The sequence below is a fragment of the Cygnus olor genome, chromosome 3, assembly GCF_009769625.2.
Source record: "Cygnus olor isolate bCygOlo1 chromosome 3, bCygOlo1.pri.v2, whole genome shotgun sequence".
Lineage (NCBI taxonomy): Eukaryota > Metazoa > Chordata > Aves > Anseriformes > Anatidae > Cygnus > Cygnus olor.
Genome location: NC_049171.1, coordinates 91,683,196 through 91,703,076, shown reverse-complemented (window position 1 = coordinate 91,703,076; position 19,881 = coordinate 91,683,196).

Here is a 19,881-nt window from a genome sequence, read left to right as displayed (position 1 = left end):
TTGGGATTGCCAACCTCCTGACTTCACTGCCAGGAATATAAATCAACATTAAGGAAGATTTTTAAATGAAATAGCAAGTTAAACATTTGTACAAACACATCATCAAATAGAGGTTATACTGCCTCTTTTTAAACCTCTTGCCTGCTGGCAAAAATAAAACTGTTCCAGTGACATTTTCTCTGCTCTGCTGTGACAAGGGCTGCATAAATATAGACATTGTGGATTAGAATAGACTTCAGCAATCTCCAACTTCCTTTCTAACAGCCTCTCCTGCAGACAGTTTTCCATAGCTATGGGTGAAAAACAGGGAGTCTAAAACTGGTATGTATGGCAAGATGGTGACAGCATTGCATGTCCCTGATGGCAGCAGTCAGAGCTAACCTTGGGGGATGAGACATGCTGGCTAGAGAAAAGGAGAAAGAGTCAGGATTTCTGACCCCAGCTCCCATACTCGTTTCTTGTGTGGGCTAGGATAAGCCATGTACCTTGAGATCTTTGATGGCATGTGCAATGAAAATGCAAATTTTTCCTTCAACTTTGCCTAGAGAAAGCAAGAAGTGTGATGAACTGTAATGCCAGCCTAGATAATTCTGATGCTTGCTTAAAGAGGAGTCACTCATGTCTCCAGCGGAGAAGCTGCTGGTGCCAAATCGATCAGTGTCACTCAGAATCAAATGCGGCAGTTTTTTGTTGTTTTTTTTTTTTTTTTCAGCTAGAAAAACAACAATTTGTCATGTTATAAGCTAACTGATTTTTTCCATTTCCACGCTTTACAGTTTAGGCTGAGTCCTCTTTTACCTCCAGGAAGTGAGGAGATTGCTGCTTTTTGCCAAGAAAGTGTGGTCAGGTTGCTGGCACACATGGGGCAGGCAAGGGACTGGCATCCAAGGCTGGCAGGGGTGATGCTTCTTCATGTGTGCATGGCTCTTCAAGTAAGTCACCACTTGAAAAAGAGGAAAGGAGAGAGGGGCAGCAGGCTAAATGTTTGCAAAGTAAATATCCTGTTGGCATTATATTTTTACGTGAGTTACCGTCAATTAAAGCATGCAAAAACCCAGTGCTTGAAACAAGAGAATAACGCTCTAAAGTCTGGGAAAAGCTCCACCAGTTCCTCCTGGTTTCCCACAAAAAAATAAAAAAAAAATTAAAAAAAAAGCAGCTAACTAAGCCAAAAAATGCACACAGCTCGGTGGACACGGTTTTAAAACAGCCAGGCTGTTTTCTCCTATCCTTCTTGCTTTCCCTTCCTCAGCTAGTTACAACTTAGCAGGCTTCTTGCTGTCCACAGTGCTACACAAACACTCAGTGGGCACAATTGTACAAATCACTCATCCCAGATAACACACGGATTTTTACATTCCTTCTGCATATCTGAACCCATTATCCCAAGAGGGCCCAGAAGAAAGTGGGCATTAGCTTAATGCAGCTCTGAAAGAGGAACTGTCCAGGTCAGGAGACTGGGAATGATGGAAAGAGCTGTCTTAATTGCTAAATCACTTTAAGCCGGTGACCAAATCCATTTCAGCTGCTGGCCTGTTTGTGGCCTGTTTGAAGTGAGCTGGCTGTGGCTTTTAGCCCAGTTCTTAGAGGTGTCCGTGTCACAGTATCAGAGCATTTGCTAGCAGTCTTGTTAGGAAAGCCAGAAAACCAGTGGGCTTGGATGGCTCACTTCTTGCCTCCGGAGCTCAGGCCCCCTAAGTCCAATGTGGGGCACCCCCGTGTGGCACAGCTCCATTTTCGGGGCTGTACCTGTTCCTTGCTTATTCCTTCCAGAGCTCCAGGCTCTGGATCTCTTCCTGGAGCTCCTTTCCCCAGCACTGACGTCATTCACATGTAAGGGGGGAAGAACAAAGACGGCACTCGCCTGTTTTCTTCTGTGATTTTTCAATACCCATTTCCCAATCCCAACCTCCAAAGTAACAACATCCTTTCAAACCGCCCCCTCTTGAAATGCCACAGTAGCCAAACAGCTGCAAATCAAAACACCTTGTAAACAAGTGACTGAAATCCCGTGGGATGCCCGAGGGCTTGGGCACGTCTCAGAGTGATTATAGTTCCTGCTATACAAATTGGAGTCCATGTAGCACAGTTCGTGCCAACTCCGAGCTCTTGCTTTTTATTTTTAGTCCTGTTTGTCGAGGGGTTCTCATGATAAAAAGAATGACGTTTGGTATCAGTGATACACTGATAAAATTAGATAGTAGCCCAGAAGTGATCATACGAGTAATCCTCCCCACTGAGACTTTTTCCACAGGATCTGGGATCCTGTGGGCCTCGAGAAAAGCTTTCCTCTGGGTGAATTTCAGTTCTCATCAGCAGGCAGCTGAAAAATTGGACTCACATGGGATATGTGTGGTGAGTCTCATGCAAAGAAATGAATGTCATTGTCATTGCTTATGCCAACAGCTGGGACCAGCTGGGACACTAAAGACAACATTGTCTACATGTGTACAGCTGATCAAAGGTTGTTTTTAGCAAGCCTCTAAACCTTCTTCCCTTTTTGGGCCAGCAGAGTAAGGCTTTTGACTTCCAAGCATGGTGTTTTGTACACGGAGCAGCTTAAGTCATCAGCAGGGCTCAGTCCTGAGGCTTTTAATCCCCCAGATGTAAGTCACCCACACTGTTGCTGAAGGCATTCCTGTCTTTGGAAGAAGAGGCTGTCTACAGGGAGGATGGGGTAGAAGGTGCATTAGGTTACATCTCTAAAGTAGATCTTCTCTCAGGAGAACAGAATCAATTCTTATTTGTTTTGGCTTTTTTTCTAAATGCTGGCTTGCTTTCATTTTTACCACGCTGTAAAACAGGAAAATACAAGATGTAAACTGGTTAGCAAACACTCTCTGTTGCTGAGGAACATGTGAAATTCGAACAGGCAGCGTACCTAGTGCGCCATCAAATGAATGTGGGATTGGTTGCAAATTAGCACAAAAGGGATTTAGCTGTGGTACTGTGGCAAAGAGTTTATCAGAAACAAAGCTGTGAACCCATAAGACGAGTTACTTTTAAGCAGGATATGTAAAGGTGAAGGGAGAGGGTAATTATGCACTGTGAAGGTGGTGTGATGCTGACAGATTTTTTTTCCTCCTGCAGCTTATTGGCGGAAAATGGTTCAAGTGCCCGGACGTAGTTCATTTTATACCAATGAATCTCTTTGATTGGTTTATAATTCCCATCGCTTCTTGGCAAGAGAGGTGTCTTCAGCTTTAAGCTGGAGCTATCGGCTCTAGGGGAGAAGAAAAAAGGCAGGTGCAAGTGTGGCAACTGGAGGTGGTCCTGCCCATTTTTCAGTTCTGGAAAAAAGTTTTCTTCTAGAGAACTGGGAGAAGAATAGGGCTTTCTGCCTGCCGTGGTCTCCCTAGAGACTTTCTCACTTGGAAGAAGGTCACAGGGTTCAAAGCTGTTTCTCAAGTGCTGCTATGTAGTGTAGCTGTGACGTCATGCATCGTTACAAACATGTTATTATTTCATTCATTGTTTTGGGAAATGATGGGACTGGAACAATACACCCACAGAAGTTCCCTCCCTCATCCCAGCAGGCTCTTTTGTGAGTTCCTTATGATCTGTACCTGGCTAAATGATGGCTGTCTGCCTATGTCTGGTAATCGTCTGTCTCTGGGGAATTTGGAGTAGGAATATTGATGGGTTTTGTAAAAGGTGTAGAGCTGGAAAGGAGGAGAGGGACAGACATTTGTGGTGTTGTGGTTTATCAGCTGCCTGATCCGAGAACTCCAGGCTGAGAAGGCCCCAGGGCTGCATTGCTGCAAGCACTGAATGCACCATCGCTCCTTTTTCTATGCGTTTGTGCCTCTGAAGCCAGTCAGTCATTTACACCTGACGGGACAGCAGAAAAACAGAGTTAAGCGGGGCAGTGTTCCATTCACTAATGTCTGCTAAGATCAGGTTTGAGCTAGACTTGGGATCAATACTTAAAAAAATATGAATCGTCGTGCAGGAACAAGTGCTAGAAATGAGGTGCAGCAAGGGCACATATAAAAACCTGTCTGAAGCCATAGGCTCTTGCAAAACCATCTCTGACTAGTTCCCTAAACTTTTTTTTTCATCTGCTGTAGTCTCTCTCTCTCTACCCATTTTACCTCAAAACATACAATTTGAACATCCCGATGACACACAAAGAGCATGCGGTGACCTTTGCACAGTGTCTGCAAAGCGATTGTCTTTCCTCCTGCTGTTTCGTAAGCACTGTCCGGCCTTGCTCTGTCACATCCCCGGACAGGAAGAGATGTTCTCTCCCCTGTAGAGGGGAGGCAGTCCATTTGGTTAACAAGATATGCTCTAAAAAAGTATTCATAGGTGCCTTTTATAAGGGATTTGTTGATCAGCGAAGATTTATGTACACTCCTGTCACCCTTTAGCCCATCTTGAACTTTTCAGTGCTGTTAAACTACTCAGCCAGATAATTTAAAGGTAGCTCAAGCTAGCTGGCTGGAAATATCCTTGCCTGACAAAGAACAAGATATTTCCCCACATCGTTAGATAGATCAAAACATACTTCAGCTGCCCACAAAACAAAGCTAGACTGAATCATATGTTTTCACCAAAAGTTATCCAACCCAAAGGAACCAGAAAAACCTTTCAACATTTTTTTTTTTCTCCAGCTCTTACAACAGAGGCTCCAACCTCACCTTTACAGGAAAAACTGCTCTTTCCAGCCATGATGATCGATAAGAGACTAGGTGTTACTCCCTAAATGTAACTGATTCAGTCACTCCAGTCCAGTTCATCAGAGGTGCCTTGCTATCTAGTCTCACCTCATTAAATGTCCAAGAGGCATAACTCCCAAAGAATCACGTAGGTAAATATGATGAAGATGCGGTCCATAGCACCTGACCTTAGACAAAATTCCCATTCAAACGTTCTGCACGCTCACACAACCCGCTCCATACTCCAGATGGAGTGGGAGAAAACGGGTGGGTTGATCTTCCCAGCCCTGCCCTGCACCAGCTTCTGATTACCTAGTTCTGGGTAACTGAGAAGATCCAGATCTCACCGCTTCCCTGGTACGAAAATACTCTTGCATCATTTTGCAGTCATGATGCTCCTGGTGAAGAGTGCACATACTCCAGTACTTAGCTGCCTGTAGTGACCTCGTGCCGGTATGCAAAATGATGGTCTGGGTGCTTCATGCTAGCAGTGAAACAGAAGAGTTTACTGGAGAGGGAGCAAATTTGTATCTAAAGTTTCTGCAGAGCTAAATCAATTCCCAGGGTTTTTTGAGCTGCTGAACAGCCTGGGGTAATCATTGCACTTCTCTGTTTCCAGTTCCAGCCTTTTCTCTCTTCTTGGCAGGGACCGTCTTCTTCTCCGTATTTGTACAGCCTCTAATTTTGTAGGGTCCCACCCCACCTGGGCATCTGCACCAGTATTGTGGTATTGGTGGCCCTCCGCTTGCAGGACAGTCTGCAGGACACCTCCGCAGCTGCCCTCCCGCCTGCGATACCTGTGGGTGAAATGCAGGCAAACGCATTCAAGTTAGACACAAATCTGATGCCAACTGCATCTGGCAACTGCTCTGGCACTGCGCAGGACTGCCCCAGGATTTCTAGTTATTTATAATTCAGCATCAGATTGGACCCAGTTGCTCCTGGTTAGAGATCTTTTTGCAATAACAAACTAAGATTACATGAAGAGCTTAAAAAAGAATTTCACCCCTCCGGGGCTAAATTACTTCCACTTATATACAACTGTCATATCTTTAAAGGGCAAATGCAGAAAGCTAACACTGGAAAATATAACTCTACAACTGAGATTATCTGCCTGCCCTCTCTAGGCAATCACATATCATATCTATAAGGCCCTTCATAGCAAAAACCAAAATTCAAGCTAAGTGGATGGAAGATTTTTGCACAGAGTAGGAAACAACAGCTTGGGAGGAGGTGTATTTGAATGCTAGAGCCAGTTACAAAGACAAACCTCAAACACCATACGACTGCTTTTACATAGCATCTCACTCATGTCTGGTAAAATCACTCCATGCTCACCCAGACTTTGCAAACTCCTAGTCACCAACTGAGAAAGGCATGGTGACGTACACGTTACGGTAGCATCCGGCACTGACAAACAATCCACTTCCATATGTAGCTCAGGATCCATTCCAGACATTTTAGAACTGATGTATTTTTCATGAAATAAGAATGGGGAAGCAGGGGAATAAAAACCCTCTGCATCAACTTACCTGTCCCACAGGAGGCCTCGTGCTGATCAACTCACCTTCAGTGAATTTAATCAGGAGCAGAGCTACACGAGAACATGAAGGTCATGTGTTCTCTACACTTTTTGTGAGTATTCCCAGTCATATGATGAGAGAGCAGTCACGCTTCACATAGTGGCTGTATTTAGCTCTGATTACATACCTGGATTAATAATTGAAGCACTTAACCCCAGGGGGAAATGTATTTCCGTGAAGAGCACAGAAACTACAGAGGGGGGAGCTCAACATGTCAAATGCCAAGACGTGGAGCTGCTCATAGCCCTTTGTTCAAAAGTTTTCCTACGAAGAACATTATTGTCTCTTCAGAGGCCTGGGGGATGTAGGCTTTATTGTCAACTTTCCTCTTACCCCTTTTTCAGTGATAGCACAGGAGAAAAGTGGAAAGGGGGAAAGATGAGGAAAAGAAAAAACATTTTGCACTTTTTAAAAAATCAGATAATTTACATAGAAAAGACTGGGTTTCACATTTCATCCAAGAAAGGACAATGTCCGTGTTTTTCCTTGTTATTGTTGTTGTTTGTTTGATTTATTTTTTTTATTATTTTTTTTTAAGTTCTGCCTATGGAAAATATCCCCTGTTGAGGCCTTTTTTTGGTGATTTCTTTTTTCCTCCTTCTATGTGAAGTTAGGGGTCAGCACTTCATTGTCTTCAGAGAACAGCACGCTGAGACCAGTGACTAACTGGTACCTTGACAAGAAGCCTAGCCCATTCTTCAGCCACAATAATATCTGCCATCTCCAGCTGCTATAAATGCATGGGTGGCTCTCCCCTGGGTTTGGGCTCTGCACGGTCCCTCCCAGGAACGATATGAGAACAGACTTTCAGAACAAGTTGCTGAAAGGTCTCCTCCACTGAGAGAGTTAAAAAATCAGTGCCTATTCATGTCTCTTTGTTGTTTGCTTCCCTCTTCCCGTCAAGTGTGCTGGTGTTTGATATCACTGACTTGATGGGCTGTGGGATTTTCTGGAAGAGTCTGAGATGATTCTCTGGGGTGCGTGCCCCTGTTGTGCCTGAATTCCACCCTGCTTTTACTGCCAATGAATCCTCAGCGGTCTTGATTTTGGCCCTGTGTGGAAATGCTCAGGCACAGCAGTGATGAGTCCAGTTTACGGGGTCGTGTGGTCCCTTGGTCAACCATGCCTGGCTGTGCTGGAAGTGCGAGCAGCAGCAGGTTGGTCAGCAGTCCTTCCCGAGGGCACTGCTGTGAGGACAGTACACTTCCACTGACTGCAAGGGGAGCTAGGATTCTGCACTTGTGGATGGAAGATGATCTACCTTGCCTCTACTCCGTAGTAAGCACCAAAATCATCACGTGAAGTGAAGTGCGAGCTGTCTGCTTTGCAAAGAGTGGCAGTGAGGTAGAAAGGGTAAATGAGGTATCCAAGGGCTTTGATAACATGAGAGTCGGAGGGAATTTTAGAAATAGAGCGTTCCTGTCTCCCTATTTCTGTGTTCATATCACATGCAGCTGTACCCTTTTCAATAAGATCCCAAGATTTAGAGAGACCAAATCGCTGTAGGCCTCCCTGGTTCACTCAGTCTGATGCAATTTATCATTTAACCTTTTTAAGCAAATCTACCAGTTGCCAATCTTGGCTTCGTTTTGTCATTCCTAGAGCGGCTGAGCAGAAAGGTCAGACAGTATGAAATACAACAATAGGCAAAGGCCATTTCATCGATTCTGATTGTTGCTTAAGAAAAGCAACAACTTGCAGTCAGTGATGCGGTCCCGGATGGGTAGGGCGTGTAATTCTTCACAACCCTGCTGCAATTTCACGTCAACAGAGAGGGTCGAGTAGCTGCCTGCTCTGCTGTGTGCACTGACATCGCTTCTTGCGAGGTCTTCTGTCTTCCAGAAGGAGCCTGCAATTCACTGACTGATTGGCAGAAATTAGGTGGGAGCAGCTGAGGATCTTGAGCAAAACTATTCATTTTCCAGTAGGTTCGTGGCTATATAGAAATCCTGGGCAGTGGAACAACGCACTTACACAGACCGTCTTCCACTGCACATGCAAGGAACCCTTTGCATCCACTGCATATGCAGGGAATCCTTTGCATGCAGCACTCTGGCCAGTTTGTGCGACCACTCTGACTCTCATGCTTGGCTCAGAGGTGTCATTTGTATAATACTGCACGGTCCTAGCCTCTGACTCCCATAGGAGAAGACACCTGTTCCCTATTAGGAATGAGTGGAACAGCCCTGGCAATGACTTGGTCCCAGCAGCTCAACTATTTTGAAAATCCAGACTAAAATTCCCCAAACTAATTGCTATTCACAAAGCTGGGGTCGTCAGATGCCTGGCTTTCTCCTAAGCTCTTTGGCATCCCGAGGAGATTTCCCATTGATTTCAGTGAGTTTGGAATTCTGAGTTTCAGGGAGGGAGTTTCAGCTTAAATAAGGTGTAAGGAGGTTGGGGTGAGGCCTGACCTCGTCCCATCTGGCCTCAGGTTACGGAGACTCATCAGCTACTAGAGACAACTGGGAGAGATGTGCCACGCCAGAGAGCAGATGAAATCGTGCCTCTTTCCATCAGCTGTAGGTTGGTACGGGACCTACAGTTCAGATCTGTCAGCCGAACGCCTTACATTAGGGCAGACCTCCTGAGTGGTCTCAGGCAGTTCATTCTCTCTGTACCTCTTGGGAGCTCTAAGGACAGTTTTATCTCCTCACGTATTAAAAAGCTGGAGGTCTTTGAAAAGAAAGCTTTATAGAAGTACAAAGAATGATTATATTTCAGCAAAGGGAACCCACTGTCAAAGAAATCCACACACACAGCCTTCTGTCTTCACCAGTCCCTCTCTTCTTGCCCAGTACGACCACATTACCACATTACCGACTGTCAGTTCTTGAGCATCTCAGCCATTGTTCATTCATATTTATTTCAGCTCCAACTAGTGCAGAGTCCAGAGGCTAAGAGCTTTCTGCAAGATTGGTTTCAAGTAGATATGCAAAGAAAGGCAGCTGGGCAGTGGGCCTATTTCCCTTCTAGCAGTTTTTGTTATGATTTTAGATGTGAAATCTGCTGATGGGGTGGAGGCTGAACTGATTTTCTGAACTGACTTGTTCACTGATATGAAAACCTCCTATTTTAAAATGAATCAGACCAAACCCTTACGATATTATCCCGTGACCCAAAGAGTGGCTTTACACTTGGCCACAAGAAGAGTGACATTTTTTAGCTACATGGAGCTGAGAATTCTTCATGCACTGACTCCATTTATTCAACGAGTGATGCACAGTCATGACTGAAGGAACTAATTACCAGATCAAGCAGCCTTGTTTAATCCCTGTTATAGCCCTTAAAGCTGGGCCACTTTTAATTTTTATTTATTTTTTAATTCTCTGCCAAAATCTATTTTTAAAGTTGTTATTGCTGTAGCTGCCAGATATGAGGATGCAAGTGCCTTCCCCCTTTTTGTCTAAGAGAATAAGTGAGTGGGATCACACGGGCATAGATTGACTCTTCCAGATGAAGATCCTAAAGCACTCTGCAATCATTAGTTAAACCTCACAAACCCTTCCTGAGACAGTATGAACCCTTCCTGAGATACCACTAGGTTCCTTTCATTGGTGAAAGGCAAAGAAAAATAGGCAGGGCAAGGGGCAAGGAGGATTTCCCTTCTTGAGGAACGAGGGGAGTGAAGGTGTATCTTGTAGATCTAATTCTAAGCGATTTACTCAAGGTGATGTTGTCACTGGGAGTCTCCCCATTGATCTCAGTGGGTTCTCAGTGCCCTGACTGCCATTCTACCTCTTTCCCCTCGGTCATTATAAACATAATTAGAGCTTGCTGAATAACATTCATGAATGGTGTATCAGTACATTCAGCCCCTTACCTTCTGCTATCAGTTTGGAGTAACTTGCTTTTTCGTTCAGAGATTACAAAGTGAGAAGAAGCCAGTGTCGTCATTAGTCTGAGCAACTGCTTACCATAGGCTGCAGGATCACACTCACTTGCTTTTCCTTGGAAACACAGCATAACTTTTAGTTTTGTTTGTTTGTTTGCAAATGGAGAAGTCCACCACAATCCTTGCATAAACTGGTTAATTATTCTTACTTCTAAAAACAACATATATATTTATATTTTTCTAGGCAGGATTTGTCCAATTTCAGTTCCCTATCATGGTTTTATTTATCTGTCTGCCAGTTTAAACATTTCTCCATTATCAGATCTCTGCTTTTATGTAGGAGCTCAGAGATCGTGATCAAGTCAACCCTTCACCTGATCTATGTTTAAGCAGATTGAGCTCCTGGAGTCTTTCACTGTAAGGCACATTTTCTAATCCTTTAATCAGCGCAGTATCTCTTCTCTGTACTTTTTCCAATGTGTTATCATCCTTCTGGAATTATTCACAAATAACCTTTTCATTAGTCAAGCCATTCTTCAGATGGTTGAATAATATTTGCCTGATGAATTTACAGTAACTTTCCTATTGGTTGGTTATATTGTTTGTGAGTTGTTAACACGAACAGCTGCAGAGGTCTCTTCTCCTACAGCTCCACTGGCCGTAGAAGACAGTTTCATGTGTTGTTAGTCCTACTTCTGGACAAGCCAATATGCCATCTGCCATCAATCCCAGCTGAGCCACACTGAAATACCAACATGCTAACGTGTAAAAATGTTCCTGCATCTCAGGATAGAAAGGGAGATAAAAAACAGCCACTCTTGGTTAGCTCAGCCCTTCTTGTTTCCTGCAGATTGCCAGAGTCCTTTGGTATGTAAGAAATACTGAGAGAGATACAATATTATATGTCAGCTATATTCCTGAACTGAGGAACTCCTGAAAGAAGGGCATGTTTATCACCTCAGAAAGCATCATAAGTAGCTGCTTCAACTGATGCTAGTTACTGTATCTTCTTAACCTCTCAGTCCCAGTAATTTATCTTAGCTATCAAACTCCATGGTAAGTGATTGTCCTAGTGGGGTATTTGCGAACAAACAGAAGGCTGCTGTGACTTCTGGGCAAAAATTCATAGCATAGAAGGCTTTCCTCACTGAGAACGTCCTCAGTCGTTCTTGTTTACAACTGAAAGGGCTAGATGTCCACAAGAAAGCTATGCCTCTACAACAGTTACACAAATTTTAGCTCAGCTGAGTATAAAGTCCTGTTTTAATTACAAATTACCCTGACTCCTTTCTCCTTGTCTACAGTGTTTTGCTGTTGTTTGCTGCAGTGAAACAGGCTGTGGAACTTCCCCTTTAGCTTTTCGTTAGAAAGCCACTTGTTCAATTTCATGTTCTAGGCTTCAGCTGAATTCTCCTTCCTTGCCATCACATGTTTCCATTGAACACACAACTTGGTGAAGAAATAGCCCCTTCCCTATCCTGCAATCTCCCCTGACCCTACCTCAACCAGACAGGCAGTTGTGGTTGTGTTTGCTCTTGGTCTCTGAACCATTGAGGAAATACAGCCCAATCTCTCTTCCCAGCTACATGACATTCAAATACCACCAACCTCTCCCCTTTCCCCTCCAAGGGAAAATCAGGATGATGGAAAAGCTCACATCACTGGCTATTACTCTCCTTCTGCAGTTCTGGGTCCTTTGAAGCAGCTCTCAGTGCCATCAGTATGGTAAAAAAAGAGCCTCTTTCTGCTACTTTCAGCTAGAAGTTGAGAAAACCACAGCCACCTCCAGGCTTTGATCTTGAGCCAAAGCCAATGACAGTATCCTTTGTTCCCCAGTTCTTTTATTTTTGCTTTGATAGACACAAGTGCTCTTCTCTGTGCTTTCCCTCTTCTCTCCATTCCCTCTTTTCTCTCCCCACTCCCTTGAACTTGGCTGGGAGTCTGCAACCATTTTGTCCCTGCAAGAGAAGATGCTTCATAAGTCACCAAGACAATGCTGGGCCAAGGGAAGTGGGCAGGCAGAACCTAGGTGATTTGGCCCTACACGTTAAGACAATGGGCTTTCCTGCCATTGTTTCCCATCAGTATGTCTTACTGCAGGAGGTCATGCACACTCTGTCCTGGAGGCTAAACATGCCCAAGAGGGAAAGGGAAGGGCCATATCAGACATCTGGGGCCAAAGACAAAGCAATTTGTTAACCACATGTGGCAACAAATGAAGCTCTGAGGTAGGGGACTACAAATAGCAAACTGTCTCCAGATGTTCAAAGTCAATTCAAATATGCCACCTACTGGACCTGAGCTTGGAGACTTGGTAGAGATGGGGCAGATGGCACTGAAGAACCAGGGAAAATGAGCTTCTATACTCCTTAGGGTTTCTTTTAGGTAAAAGATGGTCCTTCCCTCACCTCTTCTTGACTCTGTATTTTATGGTCAGTGTCCTCAATCCTACTCTGCAGAAGTCTTTCATATGGCCAAAAACTGAAGAGAACCAGGCAGATTTGGGATGCTCCAGCCTCAGGCACAGTGGCCTGTGCTTAAGAGGCACTGAGCAACCTTCACACTTATTAGTTTTAAAATATTGTGTGCTCAGCACTTCTGGAACATTTCATGTCTTAGTTTCTTGGCCTCTGAGGTAACCCTGGGCGTGACAGAGAGGAAGGTGAGCCATTTGCCCTGGGTAGAGAAGTCGGTGATTCATTACCTTCCTACACATCCTAAGGTAGTGCAAGTCGTAATCCCCTAGGAACCTTGTGTGCTGTGGATCTCATGGAATTGAAGAAGGTAGAATTGAGGGGCAGATCTGAAGTATTGCCTGTGGCTCGGAGCTTTTTCAGCGCGCTAACTTGAAATACTGTCTGTGCTGCTCATCAGCAAATGCAATCAAAGGAACAGAGAAGCCAACCTAACGCTGAGGCAGGTAAATGTTCTTTCATACCTCTTACATGCCACCAAGGGAAAAGCATCATCGTTACAAAAACAGCTGCTATTTGTTTGAATTCCTCCCTAACATTTCTGGTAGATTGTTTTGGTCATTTACGTTCCAGTTCTACCCTAAATCTTTGCCACAGGGTTTTGGGCAGGAGTTCAAGTACCTGGCAGCTGGAACCATGCCCCTACTAAGCCACCTTAAGACTGACATTCCAGGCCTCCCCTCATGGAGAAGAGCCTTGGTCCTCTAACTGAGCTTCAGCATCCTGAGTACAAAGCCTGTCAGATTTCATTGTTAACGATTGAGGAAATAAATTTACTCTAATTATTCTATGAAGAGCTTAGATGGAATTTTACAGGGAAGGAGCTTTGTCTAGAGATTATAAGGGGGAGACTCTGAGGCAGGACTCCCAGGTTTTATTTCTGATTCTGCCCTTGGTTCATTGATTGACCCTGACGAATGTTATATCTTGGTTTCCCCCACCTGTAAAAAGGGGTAATGATATCAAACTGTCTGACATGAGTGGTTTTAGGCTTGATTAATTAACAGCAGTGAAACAATCTGAGTTCTCAGTTGGAAGATGCTCTAGTAATAATCAAAGAAATATCTCTGCCTTTGGTGTTTGGCATTCCCATTCTTTTTCATGTATACATGACAGCCCTCAATGAGAGAGAACAGAGCTTTCAGTCTACTGACTGGTGCCTGGGCATTAAGGAAAACTGGTGTGTAAATGAGTAATAAATTCACTGAAACTGCATTTCTTTTCAGGCTGTGAAGAGCAAGCCAGCAGACTTTTGCTCAACTATTTGTTAGTCTAAAAATTTCAATGAATTCTTTTATGCAAACATTTATTTAGTTATTTATTTTCTAAACTATTCACTGTATCTTTGGAGTAGTTTCTACCTGTGTGGAGTGATTGGCCAATCAACTCATATGGTTTTGTGTCTCCTTAAGTGGACAACTCCTGGGCTCCCAAATGCCTTTCAAAATCATACAATCACAGAATTGCTCAGGTTGGAGAGGACCTCCACAGGTCTCTTATCTAGCCTCCTGTTCATCAAAAGAGGAGGTCATCTATAAGATGAGAAGAGGTTGCTCAAGGGAGTTGACTCCTGAAAATCTCCAAGGATGGTGACCACACAACCTCCTTGGGCCTGCTCCACTGCTGGACTCTCCTCATGGTTAAAAAGCTTTTTCTTAAAGCCAGCTTGAACCTCTTTTTTTCAGTTGTCTCTTGTCCTCACACCATGCACCACAGAGCCTGGCTCCATCTTCTTGGCAACTTCCTTGTAGGAGCTGGCAGGCTGCTGTTCGCCTCCTACAAAGCCATTTCTTCTGCAGGCCAAACAAGCCCAGCCACCTTCGCCTCTCCCCACAGGGCTCTAGCCCCCAGTCATATTGGTGGTCTCTCCTGAACTTGCTCCAATTTGTCAGTTTTTCTTGCACTGAGGTTCCAAAACTGGATTCAGTACTCCAGTTTCATCTGAGTACCTTGGGAAAGGGGATAATAACATCTCTCAACCTCCTGGCCATGCCACTGTTAACACAGCCCCAGAAGACTTTGGCCTTCTTTGCCACCAAAGCATATTGCTGGCTCATGTCCATCTTGCTGTCTCTCTGGGTTCACAGATATTTTTCTGCAGAACTGCTCCCCTGCGCATCATTCTCCAGCCTGTACCACTGCAGGGGCTCTTCTTTTCCCCGGTGTGGGACTCTACATTTATCCTTGCTGAATTTGGTAGGGTTTCTGTCAAGGCCATTCCTCCAGGGCCCTGCACTCCAGCTCCTCAACTGCCCCCCGCCACCCTCATGTCATCTCACAACTTGGTGAGCTAGCACTCCATTTCCTCCTCCTGATGACTGCTAAAGACATTAAATAGGACAGACCTCTATGGTACCCCACTTGTTGACAGCCCTCAGGTAGAATATGACATATTACCTATTGCTCTCGGAGCCTGACCATTGAAACCAGCTCTTTACCCATCTTATAGTCCACCCATCCAGATCATAACGTCCTAACTTGAATATTGTGGTAGACAGTGTCAAGCCTTGCTAAAGTATTGGTAAAATGCCTGCCAAGAAATTGCAATATTAAAAAAATAGTTGCATGGATTGTATTTACCTCTGTGTGTGTGTTTCTGTGCAGGCACTTTTTGAAAACAGCCTTCTGAACCATTGTGTGCTCATAGTCTAAAAGGCAGTGTGATAATGAAGTGAATTTGTATCTTAGAGTACAATTTCTTGAACATGTGTTGTGCTGTTTTCCACTCTGTGGTTTTCCATTTTACCTTTGACCAGGATTTTTTAAAGCAACTGTCTTCGTCCTTACATCCAACTCCAGTCATGAGTCAAACAGGACCTCTGCATTTGACTTTGACAGAGCTATTTCTAGCCATAAGTCATTCTCTGAAGATTTTCTATCTCCTAACATCAAAAGGAGTTCTAATCTTTTTAACCTCTGCTTTCCACAGTAAATATCAAACATATGGTCCACAGGAGATATGGACCACCAACAAAATCATGGGAAGCTCATGGACTTTGAGAATGGATGTGAGCAAGACGCTCCAGAACAGGATTGGCTCCATGCCAGCCTGCGTAGGCTTGTCAACATAAGCAGTATGGATCCCAGGCACCATCCACTTTGTATATATCTAGGCTTTAAACTTAAACCAGATCTCCAGCTTCAATTGTCATATCCTTGCTACTGATGTCCTGCTCCATCCTGTGCCTGTCATCCCATCTCCTGTTGTTTGGAGAACCAGCACAAAGAGTTGTTTTCCCCTGACACTGGGAAATTGAGGCTCGGTGTGCTCTTCATCATCTATCCTTCTTCTTGGTGGTAACATTATTTTTCTGAGGAAGTCAAGAATATGCCTTGAGTGCTCCTGGGGATGCAGGGCAAGGTCAAGCATGCAGGAAGGGGGAGGCTGGCCATTTGGGGGAGAAAGAGTTCACTCTTTCTTAAAGCCTTAAGCCATTCAAGGAGGATGGTGCATGATGGATCTGCTCTACAGTGAAATTGGAGCTATCCTCCCTGTTATCTCAGTGGGTGCTCCTCAGCTCTGGTGTGGTCACACTCAAGACTGTAGTTTGTAATGGAAAACACAGTACCACCACAGACCCATGCCACGCTGAGATGTGTTTCAGACTGTCACGAACTGGAGAGAGGAGACTGTCTGAGCCTCTCATCCCTCACCTGTTAGAGATCTTCCATCCAGGCTCAATACAGCTGTACACAAAGGCTGGTGGCAGAGCAGCCAGGCCTGGTGCTGGAGGACAGGCCTCCCCCCTCTTAACTCTACACAAAACTCCAAAATCCCATGTTTGGGCAATTCGTCGAGCTTTCCCTCCTTGGACAATGATAGGTATGCAGTGACACCCAGCCACATAACTTGGAGGAAGTTGTTTGTTTCAGACTGGCCTGTCAGCTTGTGCCTGAGGACCCATGTTGGGCAATGTGCTGCGGATGCATTGTCCAGGAGTCAGGCAGCACTGCGGTGATGAAATAGAGCACGTGAAAATTACCATATGGGAAAAATGCAGAGGTTGGTACTGGCATCTGACACAGCTGGTGCAGCGTGGGTGAGCGGATGGCTGGATGTTGTTTCTAGCTGCTCTTCCACCCAAAGTGCACCAAGGACCTATGTAAACATGCAGCTGCCTCCCTCTAAGAGTACTCTCATGAATGTCATGGTAAGTATTATTTCCATTTGCCAAGAGGTGCAGAACCAGCCTAAGGCTGTCCACTGGGCCATGGCAAAGCCATGTTATGACCCCCAAGGCCCTGAATTTCTGTGCGGTTAAAGACTGAAATCCCTCCCTTACCAATTCCATGCCACAGCACTTGGTGACAATCAGGCAGCCACCTGAAGGCCTTAATGAGGCCTTTAGAGCCCTGCAGTGAATGGTTGAACTTACTGTTGGATTTTCCCATCTTATTTTCTGTCAGAGAATCAGATCTCTTGTAACAACCTGAGTTGCGATGTAGGTACTGCAATATGTTTTTTATGCCAGGGTTATTTACCAAAATTGAGTCCTGTTGGGGTCACAGGGGATCTCGTCATGGAGCCTGCCTACCCTCTCTAGAACTGGCTGATTCCCAGTCCCTTCCAGGACAGAGTCAAAGACGCTACTTTGCAAACAACTGAAGATGTTTCCCTGTGTGTGGGGAAGGGTCCTGCTTTCTGCACACTGGGGACCACGACCACTGTCCTGGCCACCACTGTCGGGCGAACACGGTGTGCCTCTTGGACGAGGTGTGGTGACAGCCAGGAAGCCCCGGGGAGCTACAGGTGCTGACGACACGCTGCAGATACTGGCAGGTTTGGGGTTTTGCCTGGGCTGAGCGGCCAACGGCAGGAGGAGCGAGAGCAGCCCCTTTGCCCCCGCTATCCAAAGTGTTGGCTGCCCACAGCCCAGGCTGTGTTGCCATGGAGACATTGCCCTGATGGCCCGCGATTTCTGATCATTTCAGTGAAAATAATTTGATGCAATCAGCACACACGTGGGGTTTGCTCTTACCACACGCCCGCACAGCTACGCACACTCCTGCAAGCATCTTCTTTGTGCCACAGTTTCAGCAAGCGAGCAGGCGAGTTTGCTTGTAAGGCACAGCGTGGCACGTCAGCCAGCGGGGATGGTTACAAACATGGCTTTCTCCGGCTCAGATTAACAAGACCTCCTCCCGCTGCTTGGAACAATGTGTTGTTACCACAACACGACATCTAGTTAAGTAAAGAAAGCCAAGCTCCATCCACCCAAACTTTAAAGCTTTCCCCTCCCCGTCACCACCAGACTTTTCTCGTCAGGTTCAAATTATTTACCAACGAGTGGTGGAAAAAGCTGGTGCTCTGGTTTGGCCTCTGTTTGTTTGCTTCCCCAAATCACCAGAAGGTAGTTCTGGGAAGCTAACATAACGGGGTGTAAGAAAATGGCGTTGCCCTGTAGTAAAATTCAGGCTACTTTCCTGGAGAGCTGGGCCCCGGTGGTGTCTGTTCTGTCGTACTCCACTGCAGCTCCACTGCCTGGGCTGATGTAGCTGGGCTGTAATGTTGTCATTTCAGGTTTTGGTGAACTGAGAGCAAAATCCCAGAGGCCACAGGCAGCACCAGCGATCCTCAGAGGATGGGCTGGCTGGGTCACCTCTCTGCATCTCAGCCCGCAGCTGAGGTATGCTGGGAGGGTGGCGAGAGATGCCTGCTGCTTGCTCTTACTACGGCTCTGGAGGGAATCTGCGACACGTTTGCGAGTGAGCCAGGTAGTGGATGGGTGTTGTGCAGAACTTCAGTCTCCCAGTCTGTCAAGCTTGAAAGTTTTTCCGGCTTTCAATTTTGTCTAGAGTTTCTCTCTTAAGACTCCCCCCTTCTTCAAACAGAGCCTCAACTCTGGCTGGGTCCCAGAGATAGATACCAAATGGTGCTTTTTTCCCTTTCTTTTGCTCTTTCTTCCTTCTCGTGAAGCTGGCAGACTCTCCAAACACACATCCAACCAACGCACAGTGCATTCGAAAACAGGCCATCTGGCTGAGCACTCCTTGAGAATGAGGAGACAAGAAAAACAACCCTCTTGGAGCTGGCAGCCGAAAGGCAGGCAGCCCGTACGGGGACTTGATCTCGTGGTGCAATCCAAGAGCCGTCCAATCCAAGGGCATTGCAAAAAAGCTCTTTCCTAATGAGCAGAGTACGGCTGTCTCCAGAAGCGCTCCAAGTCAACAATTTGAGTGGGATGCTGTAACTCTCCTCGCTGCACATGTGCTCATTAATTAAAGCCACTTTGGAAGATGCCCCTGACACCCCCGCTGGGGCTGCCAGCCTACCCTCCCCGAAATCCTGCTTGCTGCTTTGCAGCCCCCTGCTGGGCAGGGAACTGCAGATCCCCAAGGGAAGGATGGGGCCATCAGCGTCCAACTCCTAACCACAAAATGGACCCATTGCATCGCTGATGGGCAGCTGCACAGGGAATACAGCGCTGGAAGGAAGTTGCACTCCATTTGCTTTGCTGTCATTTTTTTTTTTCCCATCTGAGTTTGGTAACAGCCAGAGTGCTGCGGGCATAAAACTGCTCTGGGAAGGTCAGCAGGCAACAGGAACAGAGTGATCTGAGCAAGCCAGTATTGCAATCCTTAGCTATTTTTCTGATGGTTAATGACAAGGTTCGCAGAATTAGGGTGGCTGAGGTGAATGCAGACCTGTTAGTAGCCAAATCCCTCAACAGAAGAACAGGGAGCACTCACTGAAACCAATAGCACACAGGTTTAAAACAGACTAAAGAAGTTACATGACATTAGGCAGGGAACTTCCGGCAGCTGCTGGCCCAGCAGGTTCCAGAAGCAAACACTATCAGCAGGCTCCAAATGGGAATAGACGAATTCCCAGACAACAGATCTATAAATGGACGCTGAAGGGAATAGGTGAGATGTACAATCTAGCATCCCACCCCAACAAAGGTGAATGCTGAGGAAATGCAAGGGGAAGAGAGAGGGAAGAGCCCAGGGCTGTGCGCTGTCCCTGGACAGCCTCTCCTCGTGCCCCAGCTGGGAGCAGACTGCTGGGCTTGGGGACCGCTGCTCTGGCCCAGAAGGGCTGCTCTTCGGTTTTCACTGAGGGACTCAGTCCCTCTGCCAGCCTGGTCTGAAGGTTATATGAACAGACTGCTGCCTCTTTAAATTATTGGAAGGAAGCTAGAATCTGATTTGGGGGGGAAGCTGGATTTGTGGAGTATGCTTCCATGAATGTCAACAGTCACAAGCCCTGGCTTAATCTGTTTGGTCTCCCAGTAGTTACATTTCACACAGTGACATTTCCACGGCTAGTTACAGCTCTGCATCTCTGGATGGCTATTTCTCCTGTTTCTGCTGCGGCTTCCTCCATG